This window comes from Rhopalosiphum padi, chromosome 2 (genome assembly GCF_020882245.1).
Source record: "Rhopalosiphum padi isolate XX-2018 chromosome 2, ASM2088224v1, whole genome shotgun sequence".
In the NCBI taxonomy this organism is placed as follows: domain Eukaryota; kingdom Metazoa; phylum Arthropoda; class Insecta; order Hemiptera; family Aphididae; genus Rhopalosiphum; species Rhopalosiphum padi.
Window position 1 is genome coordinate 2,297,904 of NC_083598.1, and position 15,303 is coordinate 2,313,206.

At 33.3% G+C, this 15,303-nt stretch overlaps 1 pseudogene; it reads right to left on the bottom strand.

Moving 5' to 3' along the window:
- The window catches only part of LOC132923181 (gamma-aminobutyric acid receptor subunit beta-like), a 62,140-nt pseudogene extending 49,047 nt beyond the window's left edge, over window positions 1–13,093 (bottom strand).
- Window positions 13,094–15,303: the final 2,210 nt, after the last annotated feature.

Below are 15,303 nucleotides of genomic sequence, written 5' to 3' on the forward strand. Positions count from 1 at the left end.
ACTTATGTAATATTTATTTATGTGTATCTGAGAAAAAAATTACATTTCACTGATTAGATAAAGAACGATATAATTGTTTAATAATATTTTTAAATTTATTTAACAATTATTATAATAAGTAAACTATATTAATTAATTTATTATAGTATTTTATAATTTGTGATAATCGTCTGAATAATATGAAGTACCTAATAAGAACATGATTAGAAAAACATTAAATTTACCAATTTACATAAAATTTTTATTTTTTATACAACCATAGCACTCATAGCAGGTATCTGGATTATTATAAAATATCATAGACTATTTATATATATTATACAGACTATATACTAGTATTATAGATATTAGATAATATCATATTATCTTAAGTATATAAAGTTAAATAAATCGGAAACTTCTCAAGGGTTTATCTCGTTTGAAAAAAATGTTCGTATTTTAATACTCCTCAAATGGAACTTATTTTTAAATATACTAAAAAATTCCAAAAATCAGATTTAGAATAACTGAACAAATTTAATCGAATTAGAGATAAAAAGGGGCGAGAAACCTGGGTAAAACACCTAATTTTTTAGTATACTATACGATTTATTTTGTACTAGATTCAGTGCAAAAGATCACGAAAATATTTAAAATGGATCACAAAACTACGTTTAGGCACTTGTAGATCACGCTTTTGACCGGGATAATGTATAGGTTTAATTTACGATTAATGCTAATAAAATCTAATGCAGATTATTATTTATTATAATTACTATTATGATCTGCGGGTTATCATCGCCTGCGTTTTAATCCGAATGTAAAGTTAAAAACCACGCGTATAGGTAGTTGTTTTATTATGCAACATTTGGGCGCGTTATGTTCTTCTAAGCTGCAGCACTTTGCGATCAGTAAAAAAGGGCGGAAAAAAAGTAGGAGTGAAAAAACGAACGATGGCGGGCGGCGGCTGAAATCTAAAGTTGTACACGTACACAATAATAATATAATATATACGCGTCGACGGCGGCGGCGGCGGCGGCGACGGCCGAAAGGGATGTCGGCGGGCGCTACAGGTCAAATCGATTTCGGCGGCACAAAGATGATGTGGGACCACCGCGAGGTTATATACGCCCTCGCGCGGGGTGCACGCTCGGCTCGACCGCCGCCGCCGCCGCCGCCGCTGACGACACATAACTCTCTCCGCGGTTGAGTTTGCGTGTAAATATTGTACGATATATAGCACGCTGTACAGCGAAAACGTCTACATTATCATTTCGCCTTATAAATTCGGTAGAAGACTGGAAACCGTTTGGAAATGAAACGTCTTCACACCAATGATATGGTGTAAAGCAAAAACGGGTGTCATGACCGCCGCCGACTTAACGTTCATAACGATATTGTTATTTATCGGAAGTGACCGAACCGAATCGAACCGGTTTTGGGATCCGAAAGCCCTGAGAATACCGCAGAGGTTACCGTGGTTTGAACCGTTGGTCTCGGTAAAGTCCGACGGTAATTTTACCGACAGTTTGTGCAAGACGTTTTTAAAAAGGTCATGTCGCGTTGGTGTGTACAAAAAATAATATTTTAATATATTGAAATACATATTATGTACTTTGTTCCTCGACAATTTATTTGATAATAATATTATATAATATTATTACAATGTTATACGGTAGTGCACTTTAGAACGTTAACGTAATATTATGTTAAAAAATATATTCCTGTTATTAAGTTCTATTTATAATATTATTATAATAGACTATTTAGATAATTTATTTTCATTTAATATTATATCATAATTGAAATAATACATACGAGAAAACAAAATTATGTTTGGATTGACGTCAAAATATTATTCACATTAATAAGGTATTATCATCTGTAGTAAGATTCAAAATTAAGGTTTATCTTCGCTAATGGTTTATTATTTTTACTATATCCGAAAATAGACGGCCTATCAATTTTCAGTAAGAATTATTATTAAAATGTACAACAACGTGCCATGACTTTTTTTTATGAACGCGGAAACGGTCTATCAAATTACAGGCAAAATATTCAAAATGTAGGTGAACGGTTTTCACCAAAAGCGGACAATTAATTATTTTTAATTAAAAATACTATGTGATGTTTTAATATTGAAATAATTTGCAACTTCTCTCGAATATATATTTTTTTAATTATAAAATACTTAAAATAAGTATATTAGTTTATTACATTTAACACGTTATTAAAGCGAAAAAGTATGCGAGTCCACTGAGTTCTAATATTAAATCAAACTTTATACAACTTAAAAATGTTGTATTACAGAGGTTTGCTGCGTCCTGTTTACGGAACTTATATTTTTATTTTCGAGGACAGTCCTGTCGGGGTGGTGAATTTCGTATGCGATTTTATTTCAAATCTCACGGTGGACATTGCTGTAGCAATAATATTGTATATGACCCTTACAGGATATAATATTGCATAATTTCGCCGAGTGATGATGATTCGTCTCCCCTCATCGCCTCTATGTAAGACAATCGATTGTATATTTAGAACTCGGGACCGTATTGAACGATATATATTTTATTACTCGTCGTCAATACATAAAAGGTGGGCGTATTAACTTAACTGTGGTTGTTTCATTTTCTAATTAACTTAAGAGCTTAACTAGTTTGATAATTGGATGTTAAAATAACTTAGGTTTTTTTAGTAACCATTAAAAATAATACAACGAGTTAAAATTAAAAATGTTTTTTTGAAATTTTCGTGTTTTAATGGTTTTTTTACATACATATTAATATTACTTTATACACAGTTTCAAATAAAAAATAATCTAATACTGGTAATAATACTTTAATATTACTGCTTTTTTTTTAAAATACCTAATATCATGTATATACATGCACAAAATACTCTTTATGAGATCAGCGTACTAATTAAAAAAGTATATTAACTTTTTTTCTAAACTGAGTTAATTTAGTAATATTCTTCCTAACTTTAAACTTGGAGAGTTAATCGTATTAACTATTCTCATCTAACGGTCTTGTATTCGCGCAATTGGAGCTATTTATTTATTTATTTTAATAAATTAACATGCCCACCTTTGTCAACATGATATACAAATTTACGACGATCGTAACTGTCTCGCGCGACCGATTTTCGTGACAGATAATAATCAAGTAAATCTGCATACTGCAGGGACTGCACTCATGCAGTATAATATTTAATGTAATACACCACGCATTATCGTAGTAAATTGTTTTATGGCCGTATACACGTGATATCTCAACGGCCTAAAGCCATTGGATTTGGGCGATCGCATCTAAACGACATTATGATGTGTACGAATGTATGCTATATAAAATAGTAAGTATAGGAGTGTATATCGTTGTCTATTTATAAAGTACAATATCATACTATATTAATAAGCACTTTGCGTAATCGCCGTTTTTAGAATGACGACCGATCGAATAGTCGTTTATTATAATATTATACACGGGTGTATGATATGTGTTGCACGGCCTGTTCTCCCAGCTTTTTTATCATTGATAACCCGAAGTAGTGATATCGATTTTCTTTTACCGTGACAATAATGGCCAACACGCATTGCAAGTCGAGTAAAATAAAAAAAAAAGACAATACGCGCAACAATATTGTTACGTATATGTTATAGGCTTTATATATACAACATAATAATTATATATGTATTATTATGATACCATATTAATGCGATTTGGAAGATAGTGCCCGAACTATTTAATATTATTATACAGTTATAAATGTTATATAATGTTATATAATTTTATTAATAATATTGTTAATATAAATTAAACATAATTTATGATATATATTATATATATATTTTATATGGTTAGTGTCACAATAATAATATGTCAAAACCATAGTAGCACTCACCTCCGTAGTTTGGTCTTACTCTTTTGTCATAGCTCAAACTAAACGAATCGAGTATCGCCGATATGTTTACGTCACCGAACATACCACCGCCGCCTGGGGTCCTGAAAAAAAAAACAAGAAATCGGTAAAGTTATTTAGGTGCATAAATATAAAGAGGCACGGAGGCGCTCAAATAATACATTTCTGCATGTCGTCGAAACGAGGAAGTGCCGAACATCTAGACGCCCCGATTTATCCGCTTACCCATTGAGAAAAATTTGAAAATTTATATCGCAAATACATTTTAATTTTAATAATCGAGCTTAACAAAAATATAAAAGTATAAAACCACCAACCTGTGGACTTTAACTCACAATGAAGCATATTATGTTAACCGAGTGTCACTTATAATATGAGATACAACTGATACAAGGTTAGGTTAGCTAATTGAACCTAACCAATTGAACAACATTTTTGGACCACAGATTTAAGTGATAAATAAAATAACACAATTTTTGAAACGAATTTATTTGTGCGTTATATTTTGAAATATTTTAAAATAGTAATTGGCAAATTAACAAAAAAAAAAATAAAAAAATATATACTCTAAGCTAGTTAAGTTATGACCATTGACGTGATTGAAGGGTTTTGATCAATAATAATAATAAAAAAGGTACAAAACAAAAATACATATCTACTATTGTAGAATCTATTCCCTAGCCACATGACAGATTCATATCTAACGGGACCTATTTAGTTATGTCAGTTTCATCAAATTTAAAGGTATAATAATGCATATTATAAAAGTATACGGTTATTCTTTAGTCAGATTTTACGGTATTTTAACTATAAAATGAGTTGTATAACTTATAAGCACGTAAAATATTGTAATTAAAAGATCTACATTTTTCGTTATAAATTTGATAAATAAATTAACCCGATGAGATAACACATATAATATTCTTGTATTAACATTTTATTTATAGTCAATTCACTCAAACATTAAAAAAATACTAATAAAACAAAATTATGTCGTAAATTTGCTATATTATCTATTTATAAGACGGATAATAATTATGGGTGTAGCATCCTCTCGCAAAAAAAAAAAGATCAATATAACTTATTATGTCGTCATTAAAAAGAGTAAGAAATATTGTTGTTTTTTTTTTTTTTTTAAACGTTGTCTTGTAGCGACTTAAAACAAAATAAATATTTTCAAAAACCTTAGCGTTTTTTTTTTTTTGAAATAATAAATGTTTATAACGTTATGTGGATGACTCGGTATAATAATACGACGGAGTTGACGAAAACGTTGCAGCGGAGAGAAACGTACACATTGTTGTGTATATAACAACCTCGTACACGCGTATATATTATTTATATTATGTGTACACGACGAAGACGAACTCGTCGCTGATTCGCGGTGCACAGAAAACGAGAGAATACGACAACAAAAAAAAAAATAAATATATATATAAAGTTTGAGTTCGCGCGCGACGTCACCCCCGATGGCGTCTCTGCAGACGAAAACTTTTCGGAGCGGTAAAAAAATTGTTACGCGAAAAGACGTTCGTTCAGTGTATACACACATAATATATATATATAAATGATTTCGAGTAGTTTTGAACGGTGTGCGATTATGTAAATTCTTCCACACAGCCGAAATACCCTCGGCAAAAAGGTCACCAGTAAAATAAACAAGGCCGCGACACAATACTATACGAATATATATAAATATATATAATATAATATTACGGTCTGCTGCAGCTCGATATAAATTATTCTTATCATCTCTCTAAGATATTATTTTTCTTTATTTCGTTCTACTTCCCGACAAAACTTAATATACTGTTCAGAACTGCCAGCGACGACGACGACGACGACTACAATAAGTACAACTGAAAGAACAATAAACAACAACAAAGTAAAATGTGCGTAAAAGAAAAATAATAATTTATCATAATTATTTATCAATTTATAATACTATGTTATGTACATTATACCGGGTAATTCATTTAACGCATAGCACTATCATTATTTCAAAAAACTATTGATATTTTTCAAAATGATATAATATTTTACCTATTTTTTTTTTATCAATATTATTTTTTAAATTCTTTACTTTTTATAATAACAAAATTCATTTTTTTTTTAAATTTTTTGTTCCAAAGCAGAATATTATTTGAAGTACTTCGATGTATAAAAATAGAATTTTGGACAATTCGTTTATGTTTATGAATTATAAGTATTTGAAATCTTAATTAGTAAAGTGTAGTGATACCTATGGGTATATCTACCACACAAAATGTTCATCCACTACTACTACATTACTATTTAAATTTTAAATACGTATGATGAAGAAACCGATTTCCTTTATTTTTATAAATCAAAATAATCTGAATAATATTCTGATCGGAACATGAAATTAAAAATATGTGTGTGATTTTAAAGAATAAATTGTCACTATATTATATTATTTTCAGCGGCATTCACACACGTGTCAATCGTTGACAAGAACTATATACTTGATGGTTTCATAAACAATGCGAATGATATAATTGACGCAGTGTGCAGTTTTATTGTATTATTAACACGAATATAAGGGCTTGGGATATTTGCTTGAAATCGTATTAAATATGGGCTGATAAATAAAAATATGCAAGTAGATTTATTATGATTAACTCGGTTACCTTTTGGAATTTCAAATTATATATTTTAAAATACATAAATTTTGTATATTAAAATAAATGTCGATATTAAGGATAATATTTTATTTTTAAACTTGAATCACCTTTTTAAAATCGAAATTCAAACGAATTGGTTTGAGTTATTTAGATATAATATGTAGGTACTAAGAATAATATCGATGACCTCGATTATGATAACTCATACAATAAAAAATAAATGTACTATTTTGTTAAATACTTAAACTATATTCGAACATTTTTACGAATTATAAAACGTTAGTATATTAATAATTGAATAGGTACTTTAAAGCGTGCATTTATTATATTTTTATTATTATTATTATTATTAAAATGATCCACGGCTGCTGTGGCCATTGGACGTAACAGTGTAATACATAGTAGATATATAACGTACGTTTATTTATTTGCTATATGATATTATATCAGATCGGATAACTATCGAATGAATATAAAAACAAACAATATCAGCTTAAATATATAAAAATAAATAAATAAGTTACAATTATCTAAAAAACAACTAAAAAAATATTTTGAATATTTCCAATTATTCAGAATATTAAATAAAATAAATATCCATTATAGATTCCAAAACTACTCAATTTATTTTAACGCAATTTCAAACAAATCGGCAATAGCGCGTAGTTTCTATAGCGTTGGTAGTTTTTTAATAATGACTTTAAAATCACATTTAGATTTTACGACTTAAACGTTTGTGACTTTATTAATTTACTGTGGTTCGTATTTTCATAGCCATTATGCGGAAAAGTGAGAAAATCAAATAAACGATATCTTTAAAACACTGCAACAATATACGTCTGATTTACTAGCGGCAACAGAGACAGCACGAGATGATTGGGATGCTCTCTTCTCGGTTTCTTTTCAAAAAAAAAAAAAGAAGCGACCAAAGACATATTAAATATAAATAAAAACACATCGTTGTTAAACTGTATATTAATTCATTCCTCGTTTCGCTCGGAATCTATAAAAATGTTTACGACACGAAAACGATTTCAGTCAGCCGTGCTGCACCTACACGATGTTTTAACGCATTCGTTCGAAATAAAACAAAATAACTTACTGTACAACAAATAAAACCAACGGTAATTGAATGCCTATATACGACTAAATATATTATAACGTATATATATATATATATATGTATGTATAGGTATATAGACGGAAAGTCGAAAAGCAAAGTACGCGTTGCGTTTTAGCTGTAGGGGACGGGCCAAGGACGAGTGTACACGCGGACGACCTTGGGCGTTTAATGAGACAAAATGCGTTTTATTTTCAGGGTGGTTTTTTTTTTTTTTTTTTTTTTTTTTAATAACATCGTTACACGACGTTTCTCCCTTCGTCCCGTGCGGCCAGCGCTGCTTATTACACACCGCTGCAACCGGTGGCGGTGACGTAACACCGCGACGTTTCGCCGGTGGTTCCCAAATGTCACCCTGGCAGCCCCGACACGAGATAACAGACATAATGATATTCCGTATATGAAATATTGGGCATTGAATATTATAACGTGCGCGGTATAATAATAACACGCGTAATCTTCATACACTTTACTATATAATATTGTGTATAGAGTATATGCAATCGCTCAGAATAAGTTCGTATACACGCACGTACAATATCGTAAAATAACGACACACGATATATCATTATAAATATTACTTTAATATTAAATCAGATCTTATACGATATACTGCAATACGCACACTTTTACGATCGCGGCTCGACTTTATCTCATACGCGACTGAAAAGAGACCGCCCTAAGCGATTATAATATATTTTATTATACATAATATATTATGGCACAGAATCCCTAACACGTGACACACAAATTAATAACGCCATTATTATAATAATATAATATGCTACGAGCATAATATTCCGATATCCTAATAAGAAACGTACGCGAATAATACAATATATTATATAAATAATAACAGTGTAAGTACATAGCGTAACGATATTTTTATTATTGTTATTATTATGCGATCGGAAAAGGCGAATGATCGGTGTCGCGCGTGTTGTGTGAATTACGATCGAATAATAACGTGCAAGACGTGTGTCGTTGGCGCCACGTGAAGGGCGTTGGGGGATTTCGTGATGGGATCGGTGAGTTGGGTGGCGAGGATCGTCGCATTTACCGATACGCCACTTAATCCCATACAATATTAAGGCATGTATAATACATAATATATCGGAGCTATTTTTGAATGTCTTATTATTTTTATACGTCGCCGAGAGATAAAAACTCGGTCATCTGTTACATTTTTATGGTAATTTATTAAAACAACATTTTCATACTAGATTGATACACGTACATGAATGTAGAGCGCGTATTCTATGATACCTACAATGTTGAGATCGTCCGAGGAAACCTATTTCGGAGATCACGAAATTCATATACGACAAAACAAAAAAAAATCGCTTAAAAAATGAAAGTTATCAGTAGTTGTTAGCGTCAAAAATAATAAACCATTTCATAAAATAATATTATAATATATCGTGCCGTCTGTTGATCACTCTTAATTTATACTGTAAATGTGTACTATATATAGCGAGCCGACGAAATAACTAAAGTTTACTGTGGTATAAACTGTACGAAATTTGAAAGTTACCAAAACGTTCAATCAATAACCAGGTGTAAAAATAGAAATTAGCGAAACGATGGTGGCAGGAGGCAATAGCTGCGTCATAATCCCTTCTCTCAAATCTGCCACAAGGGAGATTTGTGACTCGCATATATATATATATACAGTGAAAATATAATACGAAATCATTTTCGTAAGAAAACTAGACACGGATTATAAATAGATATATTGATGTGTACATATATAATGATATATATTATTATTATTGAAAAGACGTTTTCATTTCATGTATTGTGTAATGATACACATTGTGTACAGTATAGTATTATACGAAGAAAAAAGAAACAATTGAGCACTTTAGTTATATATTTATGTACGATTACGTGACAGCTATTTTTATAAAGGTAAATATTGTAAATTACGTTAAATAACATTTATATATAATATACCGCATATTTCATAAATATAATATTATTATATCTAAAAACGTTTTGTAAATTTTGCTTTCCACTCAACATAATTGCTACGAAAATCCAAAAATAAATACATAAATATTTACTTAAAACTCTCTATTATTTAAAAAGTTTTGTGTACATATTTATTTTTAAATATTAAATATTTTAAATTTCAAGATGCAAAATGTGCTGAGCGAATCAACTAGGGGTAAGAGCCTGCTAGTGTGTATATAAACATATATATGTTGTATTTACTTTTAAAATTTAAATATTGTTTTAAGATATAGGTAAATTGTTATATGTATATATTTTGCAAAAATCACCGGTGTTACTATAATATATGATGGCTGTGAGAGAAGTGAACTAAATCGGTACTGATTTCAAAATAAGTAAGTAAAAAATTTACACATTGATTTTATTTTATAATTTTAACACGTCATGATTATTGTCATATTGTTAATTTAATAGTGTAACCGAAGACAAAGTGGAAAAGTAGAGTACTTATATTAAAGTACTAATAAGTTTATTATAATATTACATATATATATATATATATATATATAATCTATTTCGACAATATGAAACTATGAGACACGAGTGTTATGTTTGCATGATGAGATAAGGCGATATTATACACTTAGGCATACTGTACTTTGCTTTTATATAATATGACACTATGTTACATTTGTATACGATTACGGCAATTCAATAATATTTTGGTGAGTCGTTGTAGGTGTCTAATTTCACCTTTGAATACAATTACATTATGATATTATTTCAAATTATATTACAAGTGTTATAACAGTAGGTGAGCCTTTATTTTTTTCCGTGACAAAATCAAATCAGTGTTTACCGACGATTTTTATCGCAACAAGCTTTTGTTGGATTTGTTTACATTGTGCAATAGTCCATTTAAATTATTAATTTTCTATTACGAATCACAAGATATTGTAGGTATTATATTTAAAATACACTGCGCACGAAGTTATAACCAGAGTAGCCGTATTCATTTGTCGTTAACAAATGCCCTTTATAATACACCACCGGCTACCCGAATATTACGTGTGGTGTATCTGTATGCGCGTGTGTGTGTGTGTGTGTGTGTGTCGTATTAACATAATTATATTATAAATATCATACGTAATGCCGAACGCGGCCGTGGACAAGACGTCCCCAGGAGAACGTATTATATTCTATGGTAGGTAAGCGTGTGTGAAAATATATTATTGTTGCAATGGAAAACGACAGAATAAATGTTTTTAAATATTAAAAAAGCTCTTTAAACCGCCCGGGCGGAGGGTCGTGCATGTGTGGTATGCACACGACGGTTCGGGACGGTAGGTGGAAAAAACGAGGAAAAACCAACATCCGTTACACGCGCAATAGTATTTATCGCGGGCGCACACACTTTAAATGCACTATATTATACTACGTAGGTATATAACGCTCGCGTACAACAATAATAGTTATAATATATATATATATAAACAGCGACGCGAAGTCGGAGAAGGGATGGCAAAACCCATATTTCCGCCGTTTTTATTGTTCTTCGATAGGTATAGAACAATATTATATACTGCTGCACTCGGCGGGCGTTAAATAAAAGCGTAGGTTTTCCGACCAGCGCGTCTCCGTACACGATGATAATAACAACAATACACGCACACACACACACACACTGCAGTTACACGTAACTATAATATTAACATTCATTGGTCCGTTAGGATTTGGATCGGTTTTCGAACTCGACTGCGTGTTGTATATTACACAACTTATAACGAATTAATACGTACGCGGACGGGCAGAAAAACTGTTTTATTTCAAAGTCATACCATGCTCATTGATATAGAAATTGTAGAGGTAGAGAGATAGAGAGGGAAAGAAGATTAGGTTAGGGCTTTGTTCCAGCTATAGAAAGTCGTTCAAGCCCCCTCTTTATATATTATATTATACAAATTGCCAATAGAAAAATACTGTACATATTATAGAATAATATAAGTAAATATAGAAAAAAATTTGTTTATTTTCCTTAAAGTGCTTTTGCGAACGGTAACCGACTTTATTTATTTTTAGCTAGTAGATTTGCTTTTGCTGCACAGTTGGTTTAAATCGAATTAATTCGAAAATACGAAAAAACAGTTCTATAAGCGTAAAAAAAGACGGAAACATTGATTTTAGAACGCATGTCGAAGTACTCGTATTCTCGACATTTTTAAATTTCTGTGCATTTTTTGAAATTTGTATTTTAAGAAATTACCCCCCTCCCCCATCATAATTATGACCGATTTTCATCTATGCCTACTCTTTTCGTCAATGCTTTATATAGCAGTAATCAAATATTAATAATTGTATTATTCCAGTCTAAATTGACGCGGTGGAGTGTTATCGTCAATGCAATGTGATATTAATGCTGACCGGTCCGCGCCAGTCCGAAATGAAGACTGGGCGGGGTTGGACGACTGGTGTTATGGATTTCAAACGTCGTGTCCTGCAAAACGACCAACTAATACCGCGGTTAGGGGATATATCGCGGTACTATCGGACCCCTATAAACATTATCAAGCACCGGGCTCACAGCTCCGTCGTCTGTCATTGTACCGTGTCCAAAAGTCGAGCTCAACTTACTCTTGCCGGTAAGGATCGCGGTTAATGAACGGTACCGCGATTACTACGCAACCCCGTTTTAAGGTCCTCAGCAGATCGGTAATCCCACACCCTCCCGCCTTGTCTAGTGACTCGCTTAACGAACGACAAAACAACAACAACAACAACAACAACAAAAACCATAACAATACGATGAGACGTGTACTCACGCGGCGTGCGCGTCCGGCGGCGCCATCGGCGCCATAAAGGCGACGCAGGCCACGAGCCATGCCGTCGCGGACACCGTGTGCGCGGCGCGGCCGGTCATCGCGGCTCGGGCGTGGCGGTGTGGTCGTCGTAGCAGCAGCAGCACGCAGTCACCATCGCCGCCGCCGCCGCCTCCTCTGCTTCCGCTACCGTCTTCGGCGTCGTCCTCGTGCTCGTCGTGGTCAGCAGCGGCCCGCCGGTGTGCCGTGGAAAGGACGCGTTTGAAGGATTTCTGGTCAGCGCTGCCGTGCCGGTGCGGGCGAGTTACATAATGATCGGAACGCGGACAACGGCCGGAGAGAAAATAGCCCCGAAAATAATCAAACGACAAAATAAAGGCGTCCACCGCACGTCTTGCGAGCGTGGTGTCTCGTGGGGGCCCCGGCCAAAAGGATCGGACGGGAAAAAAATTTCAGGAAAAATAACGGAATGGATCAATCCGACGAGTGCGGCGAATTGTACGCGCGACGGCGGCGGCGGAAACGACTTTAACAACAACGACAGCGACAACAACAACAGCGGTGGTGTGCGCGTCGTGGTCCGCCGTGCGTTGTCTCCGGTGCGAACGTTCCCGGAGATCTCCGGGCTTTCGAGCAGTGCTTACCCGCAAGCAGCTGCTTGGCGGCGGTGGCGGCGGTGGCGGCGGCGGCGGTGTACGATGACGCCCGCCCCGTCGCAGGGGTGCCGCCCGGCGCGCACCGCCGCGGAATATGTGTACGGCACAAGCGCGGCGGCGGCGGCGGCCACCGTTCGGCGCGCCGGGCACGCCGCCGCCGTATTGATTCAACGGGCCGACCTCTCCCGTCGCCGCCCGCGCGTTGTCGTTAAACTTCTCTCGGCCCACGAACACTGCACACACACACATACACACGCTCTCCGGCGCGTCTCCGTCGACCGAAATCTCTAAACGTAAACGACACAAGTACCACCCCTCATCCCTCAAAACCGAAGAAATATGACATAATACAGGGGTGATTCACCTGCAACCGTGCTGCTTCCCCTTTATTTTTCCTCTAATAAAAGAATTTATTCAAATTCTGATTTTCGAAATTTTTAACCATACTTAATGAGGGCCACCACGTCATTATTTATTGTTTCTGAACACTCAGATTTTTTACGCTGTTCGAGGAGTGCCCTGCAGTGTTGGTACAAAATTATTTTTTAACTATGCTCGTTTGGGTACTTTAAGTGACTATGAACCAGATGATTTGTTCGAAAAATGACAATTTTATCGCGATTAAAATTCGAATGAGTAGTTTCTGAGTTCCTTACAAAACTATAAAATATATATGTAGGTAATATTTATTATGTATTCTGATACTTGTTGTAGATTAGTTTTAATTACCATAATTTTCAAATCTCTATAACTTTCATCACTTCCCAATCTACTACCACAAACATCAATTCTCGTTGGAAAAAAAAACGAATTTGTATTATGGAATACTCTTTGAATATAAATAATAATATTTCTTCTAAATATACTGTTGTATTGTGCATTTTATACCTATACGTTAGATAATACATTAAGAAAACAATTGTATCATAAGTTACCGAATTCAGTAGTAATTCTTAATCAGTATAAGTATTAGTAAGTAAATAAAAGTTAACTATATCGAAATAAGAAACATGTGATAACAGGTATTGAGTGAGGTATATACGAAATAAGAGAAGACGTAGATGAGTTTTTCAGCGGTGACCGCTCTATACTTACGATCGCTTTATAGATTACCATAGTTTAATACAGTGCTTATATTTTAAATTGTGTGTGTTTCATTTTTATTCGTGTGCAGCGTCGAAGTGATCGGAGTATGCGACAAAGTGGCGCCCAACGTGGGGCTCAACCCACGACCATGAGATTATGTGATAAGATTAAGGGTATTAAATAAAAAGTAATCAAATACTAGTAATATACCACAATACTTAGAACTTTCATTAACTAAAACTTGAGAAAATGAATAATTACTAAAATTAAAAAATAAGGGTGAGCATGTTGGCAAGTCACTCTATGCCTATGGCATATAATATCAATTATATGTAATTAGATTTCCAACCCGGCGTTTCATCGGTGATTCAACGGGAAATGGAATTTATACTAATTACGTAAATAATGACGACAGCGACATTATTGTAAATTATAAGGCACATGCTATACAGTCAAATCGTCGTATAACTCGAATTGCCACTTGAAGTTTTATAATAGTATATATTATATTTAAGAAATATAACTTGGGAAACACAAAAGTAGGATTTATTTTTATCCCTCTTGAAACTCGAGTGGTCGAGACTCGATTGTATATACATATATACGTATAATATGTATATATTTCGAACTAGGGGAATGTGTTGTCGGTGAGATTATAATATAATATATTATTGTTGTGATCGTCCAATATATTATGATTATTCTCCGTCGACCAAAATCTCTAAACGTAAATGATTTAAGTACCCTCTCACCAAACTGAATACATATATTAATATATCTATGATATATAATATGGTATGTAATAAAATGTATACCCTAAAACGAAACACTTTTCATAGACGATTTGACGAGCAAACAACATAACATTATGTGTACTAATAACTATGTAAATATAATACTTATATGATCACGACGAAGACATATAATATTGTATATTATTATTACTCGAGTATTACAGTCAAGTCTGATTATATAACTCAAACTGTCCCTCCGAAGTTATATACGCTTAATTATCTATTTAACAAACATCGTAGTTCTTTGAAATAAATAATTGTTATACAGCAATGTTATTAAAGATAAACTCCGTAGCTAAATCTATTCCTATTCAACGGAATTGATTTCCGTTT